Consider the following 15,702-nt stretch of genomic DNA (forward strand, 5'->3'; position numbering starts at 1 on the left):
CAAAATGAATAACATTTTTAGTTTGGTTTTTAACTATAAATATTAGATCTACAAGTTCCTTGTGAGTTGAGCATTTACAATGAACATCAATATATAGTTTCATTATTGTGACTATGTAAATTCTACTCATTGTAGAACAAGATAAAGTCCTGCGTTTCCTTTCTAGCACATCTTTTGCTTTTCCTGGGGTCTTTAAATTTTTTTTAATTTTGTCGTTACTTTTTTAGCTTATCACAATCTCACTTTTTACTGACTTTGCCCAATCTATCTTATCAGTTACTAAATCTTAAATCCTGGTCTTACTGCTTCCTTGATTCTGAATCTTGGTTCCTCTTGGTTTGTCCCTTGCATGCTCTGGAACCTTTTAAAGTAACTTCCTGATATAGTGAGTGTGGGACTGAAACATTATGAGTTCTTCCATTTCTGAATATGTCTGTATTTTACTTTCGCCTTTGGTGTGAATAGAATTCTAAGTTGAACATAATTTTCTCTCTGAGGTTCAAAACTTTTACTCTTTGTCTCTGGCATCCACTGTTATTGATGAGAAGGCCACCTTGATGCTTTTTATTTCATACTCACCCTATTTTTCTCCATGAAGGTATGTAAAGTTTCCTCTTCATTCTTCATATTCTAAATTTCACAGTGATGTGTCCAGGGGTGGCATCAGCGTGTGCCCTTTTCCACTCTAGGCATGTGGGAGTACTTTAAATCTTGAGATTGCTATCTTTTATCTCTGGAAAATTCTCTTGAATGCATTGCCTGATAATTTTCTCCCCTCTGCTTTTCCAGCTTTTAAAACCCCTATTAATTGAATCCTGGATATCATGAATGGACTCCCTATGTCTATTACTTTTTACTTAAACTTTCTCTCTATTTTAGTTTTCATTTCTAAGAGATTTCCTTAATTTATCTTCCAATCCTTCTACAATCTTATCATATTTTTTAATCTCTAAAATTTCTAGTTTTCTTTAATTTTTCCAAGCATTCTGTTCTTGTTTTGAGGAGACAATAAACTCTCTAAATGTACATAATTTGGAGCAGTCATATAATTTCTGAATACTCCTTAGTATTTTTTGTACTGGTTTACTTTGGTCTTTTCTTTCATGATTGAGGCTTACATGCTGGGGATTCCTAGGTAACCCTTTAATTTTCAAGTGAAGCACTAGAAACTTGATGGTGAGCATGCTGTTGCTCTGTGCATGCTCACTCTAATTGGTAGCTGCCCCAGCCCTGCCCCATGCATTCCTTCTGCTCTGTGGATTCTCACTCTTGTGGGCTCCTTCCTCTCCTTTTCTGCATCACTACTGATTTATAATCACTTCATTTCTTTACTTTCAACCAAGAGAGATCTTGGAGGAGGAGCATGCCATCTGCCATGTCGATGAGGAATCTTTCCTTAAACACATTCATGGCACCTAAATGTGCTAAAGTTGGTATTGCTCGATAAGCATGAGTTGCTTTCAAGCAAATATAGTTTCATTCTCATCACACCTCTCACTTAGTATGATTGGAGAAAAGTCAATATAAACATAAATAAGAAAGCTGTAGTATTAAGTCAGTCGCTCTTGCTTCCCTTGAGAAAGAGTATCATATGGGCAGCAGCCATTAATGGAGTTTCAGAGTGAAGATAAATGTGGTCACCTGTGGAATGGATAGGGGGTTAGTTTTTGTTGCTATTTTAAATCAGCACAGCATTGAAAAGAATTTTAAACTTAAAATTTGGCTTAAAATTTGGCTCATGGTTTGGGTCTGAAACCATGAGCCAAAATAAATCTTTACTATTCCAAGTTGATTTGGGGCTAGCAGATATTCCCGAAGTCATCAGGCCATACTTGATTTTATCATTTTAGCACATTCATGATTTAATTGAGATCTAGCTTTATTCAAGCTTGGAAATGAATAGCTTAGTAAAGGACATATTTCTGAAACTAGATTTTGGGGCAAATGCTGCAAAAGTAAAGTGTAAAATGTGGGAATTAGTTAAACTGCCAGCATATGCTTCTAGCCCTCATTCTTTTATTACTGTGGGTTCACACTGGTGATTTACACCTGCTTCACCGTGGCACTTCTTCCCATAGGACGGTTTTTCTCAGTGGAAGTTTGGACAGTGGCCTAGGAGGTGTCTTAAACTTTCAGATACTTTATTACCACCTCACGTAAATTTCTGCCTGTGGTGGTTCAATAATTTTCATGTAGAGTTTTACTTCCATTGAAAGCAAATTGGCTTGTGGTGTCTGAAGATCCGCCCCCCCAATTGCCCCACAGATATTAATGATATTTAGCAAAGATTCTGGAGCATTTAGTATATATATATGTGTGTGTATATTGGGACATTAATACACTAGAATCATGGTAAGGTTATGAGGAAAATGGCTATGAAATTTGGAGCTGTGTGACCTATAATAACATCCATGGGTGCCATATCTGAATATTGCAGATAGAGAATAAATAGGTCCAGTAAACACTGACCAGAATAAAATGAAACTAAGTTAGAGAAATTTACTTTGGCTAATTATAAATATCTATTAGATAGTGTTAAAGTTTGGATCTAGACTATTCCCTGAAGGTTCCTGTGTTGAAGGCTTGGTCCCAATGCAGCAAAGTTCAGAGGTGGGACTTTTAGGAAGTGATTGGATTGTGAGGTCTCTGACAGGGTCAATGAATTAATCCATGAATAGATTAAAATTTGATAGCATTATTGGAAGATGGTGGAAAATTTAGAAGGTGTGGCCTAGTTGAAGGGAGTATGTTACTGTGGGTGTTCTCTGGAAGGGTGTATCTTGTCCCTGGCCCTTTCCTCCCTCTCTTTCTCTCTGTTTTCTGGTTGCCATGAGGTAAGCAGCTTTCCTTTGTCACACCCTTCTGCCATGATATTCTGCATCACCACGGGCCCAGAAACAATGGAGCCAGACAACCATGGACTGATACCTCTGAAACCATGAGCCAAAATAAATCTTTACTCCTCCAAGTCCATTTTTCCCCCAGGTATTTTGTCATAGCAACAGATAGTAGCATGGCTTATTCATTTATTGCTTTTATTATTTTTAAACAAACACTTAAAGAAGTGTCAGGCAGTCTGCAAACATTTTATTGAATTATCACCATTCGATGTGGGTGTTCATTTCACAAATAAGGAAACAGGCATGGAGGAGTCGTAGAACAGTTCTCCACAGCATGAGGCCGAGCCCCCATTTGAGTCTATTTATGAGAACCCAGACTTTTCACAACATCTTGTTTGCCTCATTGTCTCTGACTACAAACTTTGGTCCTTTTGCCTGGAACACCCTCTTTCACGTATTGCAATTCAGTTCCTTATTCAAGTCCCACCATAACTACCAGTCAACACCTGTCAGTATACACAGGAAAATCTGTCAATATTAGTTTGTGGCCCTTGGTTTTCCATTGAGAACCTTCTTTAGCTTCCAACTTGCTGTTAATTGTCCTCCTTTGAGTTCCTACACTACTTTATTTCTTTTTGCAGTTCACCATTGTTTCTGAGCAAGTCTATCTCCTCCAAAGCGATGTACCACTGAGGTCAACAGATGGTGGACTTCCTTTCTATTTAATCCCCACAGGCTGATACAGTAACTTCTACATATTTGATACTGTGATTTTGAAGTGAATCAAATTGACTCATATTAAAGCAGGACTGAATTGCCCTAAATGTGTGTTTGGTCTTGACGCCACTGTTGGCCTGCTATTTATTCTTTTAATAACCCAGTTTTCTGGGGAAAAGAGAAGATTCCATAAAAGCTACATGATTGCTCAGAAAATAAAAATGTTTTCTAGGTTCTAAGATATTTGAGACTTTGTTGTTCATTTTTATGCCCTACTCAGCAGCTATACATTACTTTGCACATAGCACTTGGGTTATTTAAAGTATGTCGACTGAGAAGCCAAGAACAAAGATGTGTTCTAAATCAAAATGTAGTATGGAGTATATCCTAAAATAAATTTCATCCAATTGATACCACCTCGTGCTGACCTCTTGATTGTCTAGGATTCCTAAGAGACTTTCACTAGGATTCTTTTTTTAAAAGCACTTTAAAATGTTTGCTTGAATTCTCTCTGGTCTTTCACTCTCACTTCTGGCAGCGATTTTTCCTTCTTATCCTTTGCTATAATTGCTTAGTATTAAAAGACTATGTGACTGTGTTATGAAACAAAATTGTATTGTATGGATATTCTTATCCTGGGGTTCTCTTTTTTTGTAATGTTTTAAGAAATCTCTTTTTTACCTCCTGTCAAGTCTCTGAAGGGATTTTTGCAGCTAATTTGGGATAATAAAGGCACTTTTGCTGTAATGCATCTATTCTTTTTAGGAATATATGTATTTTAGTAGCTTCTATTTAAATTTGCCTAAACTGAATGAAATTTCTCACCCAATTTTTTTTAAAGGAATAAATACATTCACATATGTCTTCACAGTTCTGTGCACCACCCACTCATTTTTCAAAGTGATGTGCCTGGACTTCTGTCACATAAAACAACTCTTCAAGTGCCCTCTGGTTTTGCTGCTGATGGCAAAAATTAAAGAGACTGAGAAATTAGAGGTCAAAACATTGTCATGCAAAATATAAAAGGCATGGTATAGTTGCTTTGTTTGAAGGTCATCTTTTTCACTGCAAGTGAAGTAGGCAGCAGGAGTGGAGGTTAATCAATGTTTTACTTTGACGACATATGGCTGTTTCAGATAAATATCCATTAAATACCAGACACATGCCTTGTTGACCTAGATGCTATGAAAGCTATTTGCACCATTGACATTCTACCTTTGTTTCTTTTGTAAAGCACACTCACTTACTGTGACATTTCCTGTCCCTTCCCCTGTTTACCTGATCTGGCTTCTTCCCCTGTCCCTTGGCACACCACCTACCCTGGGGGATCTCCTTAACCTATCTCTTCATGTCAAGACCTTTTTAAAGAAAATAATTCTGCAATATATGATAGTTAAATTTTATGTGTAAACTTGGCTAGACTATGGTGCCCAGTTGTTTGATCAATCTCTAGTTTAGATGTTGCTGTGAAAGTATTTGGTAGATGTGATTAGCATGATCATTTGTCTTTGAGAAAAGCAGATTAGCCTTGATGATGTGGGTGGGCTTCATTTAATCAGTCGAAGACACTAGCAGCAAAACCTGAGGTTTTATGGAGATAATGGAATTCTGCCTCAAGACTAGAATATTAACTCTTGTCTGAGTTTCCAGTCTGCTGGCCTGCAGTGTGGATTTCAGACTTGCCATCTCCTGAAATTCCATGATCACATGAACTTACCCCTTAAAATAAATTTATCTATTACATAGGTATCTGTTTGTCTATCTAATATCATGAGCCAATTCCTTAAACTAAATTTCTATTTGCTATCTAATGGCATGAGCTGATTCTTTAAACTGAGCATCTATCTATCTATCTATCTATCTATCTATCTATCTATCTATCTATCTATCTATGTCTATCCTTGTCTACCAAGCTCCTGCTTGTTTTATTTTTCTGAAAGTTCTGACACATCACATTTCAAATGTCTACACACAGCCAGACTTATTTTTTTAATGTAGTGGGTAAGGGTTCTTCATTAGTTTTGGTTATAGGGACTATTGAAGAATAATTTTTATGTCTCCTAATATCCAGAGTATCCACTGCCCAAATGGTCCAGATGACCCCTCCCACTGGCTGGCCCCCTGGGTACCTTGCTGTACCCTGTTCATTCATTCCTCAGCAATGCTGCTTTGGATACCTTGCATGTACAAAACACTGTCTTTCTATTTATTGCCCACCTTTTCTTGGCCCTGTTGCAGAGACCAGAATACAAGCAAGATTACGATTTGAGCTATGAGGAAGGAGACTTGCGAGAACCAATGCTACTTTCTTATTGCATTTACTTTTGGCCTGAAGGCTGTTTGTTGAACTAAATGGTTTTTCAGAGTGTTAATTTGAAAATGTTCTCCAGGTGTCCTTCCCATTAAATGAGTATGTTTTAATAAAACATGAACCTTGAAGAATTTATAAAGCAAAGCAAACATTATAGATGGGAAGTCCTGAGTGGAATGTATCATTCTGCACTATTGAGGGCTATGGTGCAGCTCCCCTGAGGGAGGGCTTTCTGCACAACCAAACAGGAAGGATCAGAAAGGAACGAAATAACTCTAGGTGGCACTGGAGCTCAGAGGTGATGTCACTGAAGGTGAAATGGAGACTTGTGAATTGAAAAGGAGTTTCCTGGGTGAAGCCTGTCTCCTGGGATCTGGAAACCTTTCCTGGAATAGAGGAAGGTAGAGTTTGTACATTCTTAGACCTTGAATAAAGTCAACCCTCTTTCCAGATGGGAACACAGAGACTCATTCATTCTTCCACTGAACAGCAAAGGGATTTTATTGTAAAACAGCTATACTTTTTCAAAAAAAGTTAATTAAAAAATAGGATTTTATTTCAAGAAGCTTCTTTTTGGATTCTCTGGTATATACCAAGGTGATAAAGTGAGAGTGACTTAACACCATCCAAGAATTCTAGGCTTTTGTTGTTTACACCCAACTCTCAAATCACCATCTAGTTATCTACTAGCCTGCTGTACATACTTTTATCTTGAGCTCTCAACTTACTTAATCATTTTTCTTTCTTTCTTTTTTTTTTTTTTGCTCTAAACTTTCTCTCCTTTGCTTACATTTCCCACATAACTGCACAGCCAATTGAGTCTTTGTGAATTCCTGTCCAGAGAATGGGAGGTGACAGGGACAACAGACAAATCTACTTTTCACTTCATGTCTTCCTAAAACTCTCTCAATTTCTATGAAGTCGAATAAATGTTGACTTGGTTTATGCCAAAATGAAACATCTCCCTGGGACTGGTAGGAGTTTCGGAGTTAAATAGCCTATCTTTAAATCCTAGACTCCCAGACAAACTAATTAAGGACCCATTTCTCAATTTTCTTACTTATAAAACTAGACAAATAATGTCTATTGTTCTGATTAAGGAAAAGAACTGATATAAAATAATAGGCATGTAAATATTGGAGACTATTATTTTATTAATTACCAAGAACTATTTATTTATTTATTTATTTATTTATTTATTTATTTCAGGCAAGAAAAAAAATCCACATTAAATCTACTCTAAAGGATTTTTACCTAATTTTCCATTTTACCTTTCCTATTGTCTCCTTTTGATTTCATAAGCATAAAAGGTAATAGAAAGCCGAAATTGTTTTAGTCTTGTTATATTCGTTGGTCTGGAGGAAAAAAAAATCTTTTGGAACTTCAAATGGAATTAAATGTAAGGGTCTTTACCATTTGTGTCACTATGGAGACAAAAACGTGTGATCCCTCTGACCTTTATCAGCTTTCTCCATCTGAGATTATTACCAGAAAAAAGTAGATATGGCTCTTATTAGAAAAAGACTGAGTATAAATAAGCTGAGCTATCTCAATGACAAGGCTGGACAGATGTTATCCTGGTGTAGTTCTAAAAGTGCTATTAAATGGTTCATTAACACCCTGCTAGGTTCTCACTTAACCGGCTTCTGGCTCCTTCCTTTTACTCAGGGATCCCCAGGACACACGTGCATGGGGTCATTCCTTGTTTCCACTTTTGTCTCCTGCCTCTTTCAAGGCAACTTTCCCATCTTTCCTTCTTCACAGTTGTCTTTGTATTATCTAATCTTCTCTGAAAGTCACTCTATCTAAATTCTGGATCTGTTCATTAACACAAAAATCCCAAATGACTTCATATCAATTCCCATCTAGAGTTAATGTAGCAATAGTAGTAATTTTGTTTTGGATAATAATTTCTGAAACAAAGAGGATCCATTTCTTACACAGTCAGTTTAGATGCATCTTATAACACAACACAAACTATGCATCTGAAGTGAATCTCTTTGTATTTAGAAATGAATGTTGCCCAAGGACATGATAGGTCATTAGTTTGTGGAAATATCCATATTAAAGAGGAAGAACTCAAGTTCACCAACTATTAAGTCCCCTCCTTTGGGGTGGTCTCCTGGGATGGTGATGGCCTCCTTCAGACTCAATGAACATTGGTTGTGTTGATAGAAGAGGGCCAGGTCAGGGGTGGGAGTGACAACCAGAGTTGAAGGACACAGGACTCTCCCTGTGAAAGGGCAGGGCCATGCAGGGAAGCGAATATTGTTGGATAAGTCTGAGGACCATAACCTGTTTTCAGATCATCCTGCATTCAGATATATTCATGGTGGATTCATAATATAGTGGTGTGTCACATGAAGACATTTCAATCAACAATGGACCACATATATTATATGGAGGTGCTCCCTCATTTCATAACAGAGCTCATAAGTTCCTGTTGTCTCATGACATTGTACCCATCTAAGGTCTAATGCAACATTGTTCATGTGTTTGTGGTGATACTGTGATAAACCAATCTACTGTGGGGCTAGTTGTACAAAAGTATAGTATAGACAAGTATTTATCTTGTTTAACACTTGATAATTATAAAAGATAACTATAATACTGACTTAACATATTTTTTTATACTACGCTTTTTTGTATGTGTTATTTTTGAGTGTACTTGTACTTTTAAAAAAAGTTTTCCCTAAAGAGTATGCCGTGTTACACCAGCCACAGCCTCTTACATCTCATGTTTACGGTGTCTCTTGATTGCATGGAGAGGTCTCATTGAGTGACTTATACAGTCTGGGTACAGTCTAGGTGAGTGCTTTCTAGGATGTTTGCACAACAGAATTGCCTAAGGGTATGTTCTCAGAAGGTGCTCCTGTCATTAAGTGACTCATGACTGTACCCCAATTTTGAGTTAGATGGAAACCTCAGAACACAGTTTTTAAAAAAAATCATAATTGATTCATCTTTGAAACTTTGTACTCCCTGCCATGCTCCCAAGAGCACTCCCAAGTAAAACCATTTGGTAGTCAGGTGTTAACTTTTTAAACAGAACAAACATCTCTTCAAGAGCATCTTGTTTTATATTGTCTAGGATACTCAAAAGATGCTGTGTTTGAGTGGAGGAAATGAACTCTGGGTTATTGACTTTGTGAGCAAAATGACTTCCCAGTGCTCCCTAAAGAAATGAACTAAAGCTCTTATGGCCCACCCCAAAGGTGGTGGCAGACTTCCCCATATGGTATACTGATCAGATTTCTGAGATTCCTCTGGTGAAGTAACATAAAGTTTGCTGTACTGAATACTTCCTACAAATCTGTGGGTTTGTTTTGGTCAAACCTGGTCTTTTGAGTCTGGGGATTGTTTTTCCTGTGCAAAATGTTGAGCTCTATTCCTAAGAACAAAATCTTTAAAAAACTCTTTGGAAGTTGCAATAGCTCTACAAAATCACATTTTGGTGCTTTAAAGAATAAACTAAACAGAAACACATGATTTCAGTTTCCCATAAATCACAGAGGGTTTTGCCTAAGAGAAAAATGCATGGCAAAACACATCATGAATAAACAGTTTAAGGCAGTGATCTGGTTGCACAAGTAGGTCAAGGATTGGGGAAGGTGACAAACAAATTTGCATTCAGGTGAAGCATGTAGGGTCATATGAGCATCAGCCCATATCTGACCAAAGAGAGAACACTAGCGATGTTCTCAGTTGAGAGAATGGCCCTGGGTTTCCCTATTCTTTACTTGAAGACTGAGCCATCTCACATGACCTTTTATTTGGAACATTTTAGAGGATATAAGACTAAGTTATGACAAATCTCAACTACAAATTTTATTAAGGAAATGATTTATAGTAGTCTTCAAATAATCTGGCTTCCCTGTTAACATTGCTTGCTCATCAACACCTGCCCTAATGGATTGATAAAGGAGATTTACAATCAGCATTTGCAAGCAGAGCTTCCAAACTGTGGAAAGGTATTGGGGAACACTGCCAGAATTTTAAAATATTCTCCATTTGATATTCTTGGCTTGGGTATTTGCATTGTGCATGAAGCTTATTTTTTGTTTCCTCAGGACAGACCTTGATGAAATGATCACAGCATGCGAATTAGTAGTCTAGATGAATCTGGCTTGGTGCTATGTATAAAAACACCCACTTGACTTACTTTTAGGTTGTGAGATTTGTTGGGAATTTCCTGAACTCTCTTTGACTTCTAAGCATGGGTTCTTTAGAGAAGCTGGAGGGTAAAGGAGTGAGGAATGAAAATTACTCAGTGAGTATCTTTGTGCCATATATTGTGCTTTTAAAGACACCTTTTGTAAAATAATTACAGAAGTACTTCAAGAAAGCTTAGTATCTTGATTTTATAGGTAAGGAAATTGAGACTGGAGAGATAGAGGTCATATGATCAAAATCAATGGTGAATTTCATTGCCCATTCCATAATGAGCAATATCATCTAAAAATGGAAAATGTTTTGACTGAATCAATTTAGAGTTAATCAGATTTGCAGAATCCCATAAAGATGGGCTTTGACTTTGCTATCTTCCTCACAGTTAACAGCTAGGAAGGGATCTCGAGAAATGTTGAATTAGAAGCCCAAAGATGAACCATTTTGTTTTTAAATTAAAAAAAATATCCAAAGACACCAGAGACTTAAAAAAAATTCCCTCATCACATGAGCCCAGGTGATAAAAAAAAAAAAAAAAAAAAGGAAAAGAAAGAAAAGAAAAGCCCCAGTCTGGTTTTGATCCCAACATGGCCCTGTGTAGTTGCAAAAACTCATCAGATTGCTTGTTCCTGAAGTAAGGAGTCTGAAGGAGATCCTTGTCATAATAACAAAATAAGTAGCATAATAACAGACTAGCCTCACATTACTATAGCTAAATACCAAACACAGGCTACTTATGAAGTAAAGAGGCCTATTTGGCTAACAGTTCTGGAGATTCAAGTTTAAGATAAGGTGGCCCCAACTGGGAGTCTGGCGATGGTTGCTTGTTATGGCAGGAGTGTTACATTTCAGTGCTAGTGGTTACATTTCAAGTCAGGGAACTGAGAGATGTTGAGAGACCAGTGCCCCATTATTCCTTCTGAGGCCATGCCCCCAATGTCCTCTGGGTCTCCCACTAAGCCCCACCTTTTTAAGATCACAGCACCTCCCAAGAGACCAAGACTTGACATGTGGATCTTTGCTGGGGGCAGGGGGGACACTCAAATGTTATCCAAACCATAGTAATAAGTAGCAATGGGACAAGTAAAAAATGAAAGTAAGTAAGATACAAATTTAAGTAAAGGACACAATTGTCGGTAAATTTTGACATTTAGTGGTAAGTATTTAGGAGGATAATCTATTACTATGCAGTCAATTTCTTCTGGTGCTCAGGTGATATCCTGAGTTCACAGGACTTTTCAGTTATCCTAATCCTTAGAGGAAGCTGGACCAGTTGTCCTTCTTCTGATGTCCAGGTGGTGAATATGGTGAGTGTGTCATTAGAGTCTGGCAGGAATAATGGGGTGATCTGTGCTGTGTGATGGAGATTTCTCTAGGTGCTGTCTCTAAGAGCTGGCACCTATTGATCACGTGTCTGTCTGGGCAGCAGGTCATGTCTTCCCTCACTCCAATGCAAGCCAGAGCATTAGTTGATTAATATTATTGACTCTCTCTAATCAAAATTGGATTTTATAGACTGGGTTTAGAAACTCATGAAAAATTTCCAGGCATGAACACTGTTTTTATGTACATTAAGAATTGTTGAGGTCTTACTGGGGGTTTGGTTCAGTGGTAGAGCTCTTGTTTAGCAAGCATGAGGCCCTGGGTTCTATCCTCCCCGGCACAGTCAGGGAAAAAAAAATTGCTGAGGACTGGCCTGTTCTCTGTTTGGTGACTGTGGCAAACAGAAAGGATGAAAAGATGAGATTCAAGTGACCTAGGCTGTTGTTTTCCTGTTCTATTACCATACTTGCTGTACCATATACTAAAAAGCCTATTTCAGGGTGGTAATCTTTTTTTAATCTTGAAAGATAGAAGTTTTAACACTTTTTTTTTCATGCATAGGTTGGGCTTTTAAGATTAATCTTTTACATTTAAAAAAATCACTGAATTATATGAGAAAAGAAAATATTTTGGAAGGAACTCTTTTCACTACTCAGATTATTTTTCAAAGTCTAAATTAAAACCTGGGCTTTCTGTCCTGGTTCCAATAAGCAATGGCAGGAGGCAGCAAAAACGAATGTTTTCTGGACAGTGACCACATCTTTTGTTCATTTGGCAGGATTGCTCTCACAGTCTGTTAGACTGTGACCAATTTTTTTGACCTCCTATTTTTGAGTCCCTCATTGCCTTGAAGGAGAACAATATTGCTGAGAGGACTTGATTTTACTTTGCCAACCTATTTTTCCATGAAGGAGTCCCATCATGATGTCTTAAATGTCAGACCTCTTATACATTTCATTTGCTCTCCCTACAAAGATGATTTTGAGTCTCTTTTCTGTTACAGCATATACCTTCAGGGCTGTTTTAACTCTCTCCAATCACCAACTATTCAAAGAGCCCCTTTCCATAACCTTTCAGCTGAATGAGCCTGCTTTCCCATTTCTGTCATGATTTGGACCACTCATTTGTACTTAGGACATAATGCCTTGAGATAATATAAGTGATGTCATTCAATAAAAATTAGTTGAACATTTACTATGTGCTGAGCACAGGACTTGGCACATTGGTCCCTGGGGTTGGAGGGCTGAACAAAACAGTTATAACACATGGGAAAAGGGGAACTGAACATATAATGAAAGTCATGATGACTATAGGGCAGAGTGGTAAAGGACACAACCAGTGGGGCAGACTTTCTGAAGATGAGATGATTGATAGTCTGACACCAAGACATAATCAGGAGAAGCAAAGTAGAGGAGTTCAAATGCTCTGGGACTGGAAAGAGCAGAATGTGGCTGTTGGATTGGGGAGAGTCAAGGACAGACGGATCAACGCAAGTGTCCATTAAGAATGGATGGATAAATATTCCATTGCATACACATCATTCAGCTATTACAAAGCATGAAATCCTGTCATTTGTGACAACATGGATTGACCTGGAGTATGTTATGTTAACTGAAACAGGGTAGGCACAGGGAAACAAACACCACATAATCTCTCTCACAGGTGGAATCTAAAAAAGTTGCTCTTACAGATAGTGGTAACCAAAGTCTGGGGAAAGGAGTGGGAGGAAGTGGGGAAGGTCATTCATCAGGTATAGTGTTATAATTTGACAGGAGAAATGAGTTCTGGTGGGCTATGGCACAGTTGGGCGACTATAATTTATAGTGCATTATGTAACTAAAAATACAAGTGAGGATTTCAAATGTACTCTTGAAAAAAATGATACACCTTTAAGATTATGAATATGCTAATTACCCTGGATTGATCACTACTCTATATAAACATGACTCAAAAAAAATCACATCATATCTCATAATTATGTACAGATACTATGGGCCAATCCAAGAGAGAGAGAGACAGGGAGAGAAGGGAGCAGAGTCCAGAACATTGAGGGGTGGGTGAATGCCATAAGGCAGCAGCTTCCTGTGTTTGCTTGTAAGTAAATGAGCTTTATTTGGGAGATTTAATCATCGACTCATGGAAGAATTAGCATCTAAGGACAATGCCAATCCAGGCACTAGAAGATCAATCTGAAGTTTGTGTCATGATTATATTCCCTGCAAGGGTGGCCCTTTAATTAGATTGTCAAAACCAGAGTTTTGAGAAGGAGAGTTGAGAGAGTAGATTCAAAGTCTCAAGGTCTGAAAAGAGAACATCAAGGGTCATTTTGACTTCCCCTCCACTTGAGAGTAGTACTTTGATTTAGGACTTTGAGTGGCATTCATAGGAAATAGTAAATGGAGAATAAGGAGAACTATTGATCAAATAGAAAACCGCAGGAGGGTCCCTGGCTGTCTCTTTTTCTCCAGTCTCTCTTGTTTTTCAAGCTTTCACCAAAACTCCAAAAATCTCACAAACTGACCGTATAGAAAACCACATGATTCTCTCTGTCCTTCCCTCCCTCCATCCATATCTATCTACCTATTATCTATCTATCTATCTATTCATCTATCTACCATCTATCTATCTATCATCTATCTACCTACCTATTTACCTATTTCTTGCTCTCAATCTCTTTTTCTCTCTATCTATGAAACAGGAAGCAGAGGAGAATGGGACAGCAATTTCAGCTCATAAGAATCTTGGAAAATTATCTTCTGAGGAAAAAAATCACTGAGGCCAAGCAGTACAAATTTGTTCAAATTAATCTGCAAAAGTGCTTGAAGATTTCTCTTCAATCTATTTTAGAATCCTAAAGGGAAGCTGGTAAAGAACCATGTAAGACTGTAGATTTCCCCATAGTCATCCTTATTGTATTGGTTCATATTCTATGAAGAATACTAGATTTTTAACATAAAGAAGACAAATGGCATCAATCAAGACAATAGGAATTTCATTTTTAAATTAGATTTTCAAATATTTAAACTATACAGAGACATAGAGGCAGAAACACATTTTGTCGTATTTTTTTTTAAAGGAAGAAAATAGAGGGACAATTAAATGCTCTCCAGTGTCCTGGCCCACCCTTCCAGCAGGCTAATCTCTTGTCCTTCTTATAGACAGGTAATCATTAGTGTCAAGTAGGTGTTCCAGTTAAATTGTGTTTAATTTGCATCATGTTTAACATATGCTACATTCCTCTTTGCATTCTATTATGTCAGTATAAAATGAAAATAATACATGATATTTAAGGTATTCAAAAAATTGCCAAAATCAGAACCTACTGTATAGTTCATATGTTTTCACACTATCTTTCTCTCTCATAATGTTTTTAATACCTATACATGTACATAAATGAAGATACAGTTAGTTTTCAATGTGCTTTATTATACCTCTGTATGAATGTCAGAATTCATTTATTTATTCCCTATTGATTTTCAAATATATCAAGGTATATTTAAGCTGTTTGCAGTGCTTGTCCTACTAAAATGCTGCAAAGAACATTCTTATCTACATATCCTTTTGCACATGTTTGGAACTTATTTATGAGTGGGATTATTGACTTTTAGGTAATGGTATCTTCACCTCTATTGGATATTGCTGGGTTGCTCTCCAATGTGATTGTCCGGGTTGATGTTCCTGTTAACCTATGAATAGGGGATAGAGTTCTCACTGCTCCATATTCTAGGCCTTATTTGGGTTCCCAGACTTTAAATATTTGCTTGTTGTATGAATGTGAAGTTGTATTTTGATTTATTCTCAATTTTCCTCATTGTGAATGAGGTAGATTCTCTTTACAACTTAACTTTCCCCTCTGTGCTTTGCCTGTTATCAATCAAGATAATAATTGCCAAGACAATAAGAATTACCTTTTGCCTATTTTTATTTTCACTTTTGACTTTTTCTCATTTGCTTACAGAGAAAATTTATAAAATCTGCATACCAAGCCTTCCTTGGCAATTTCTATTGCATTATATTTGTAATTTTTCCTGGTGTGATTTTTTCTAATAAAGGACTAACAAAATAGAGTATACAGAAAGAGACTTTTTGACTTGTTAGGAGACCTCAGTTTTTGTTTTAATTTTGCTACCAACTAGGTATTTGACCTTGGACAGGTTATTTAATCTTCCTGGTTATTAGTTTTAAAGTGGTGTAACTTGATTCCCAAATCTCATCTCAGCTTTTTCTAGGTAGACTATTCTGAGTTAAACAAAATTAAATGAAGATAATTTTTTTTCTTTTGGTACCAGAGATTGACCCCAGGGGTGCTTAACACACGGAGCCACATGCCCAGCCCTTTTTATT

This window comes from Sciurus vulgaris (assembly GCF_902686455.1).
Source record: "Sciurus vulgaris genome assembly, chromosome: 4".
In the NCBI taxonomy this organism is placed as follows: domain Eukaryota; kingdom Metazoa; phylum Chordata; class Mammalia; order Rodentia; family Sciuridae; genus Sciurus; species Sciurus vulgaris.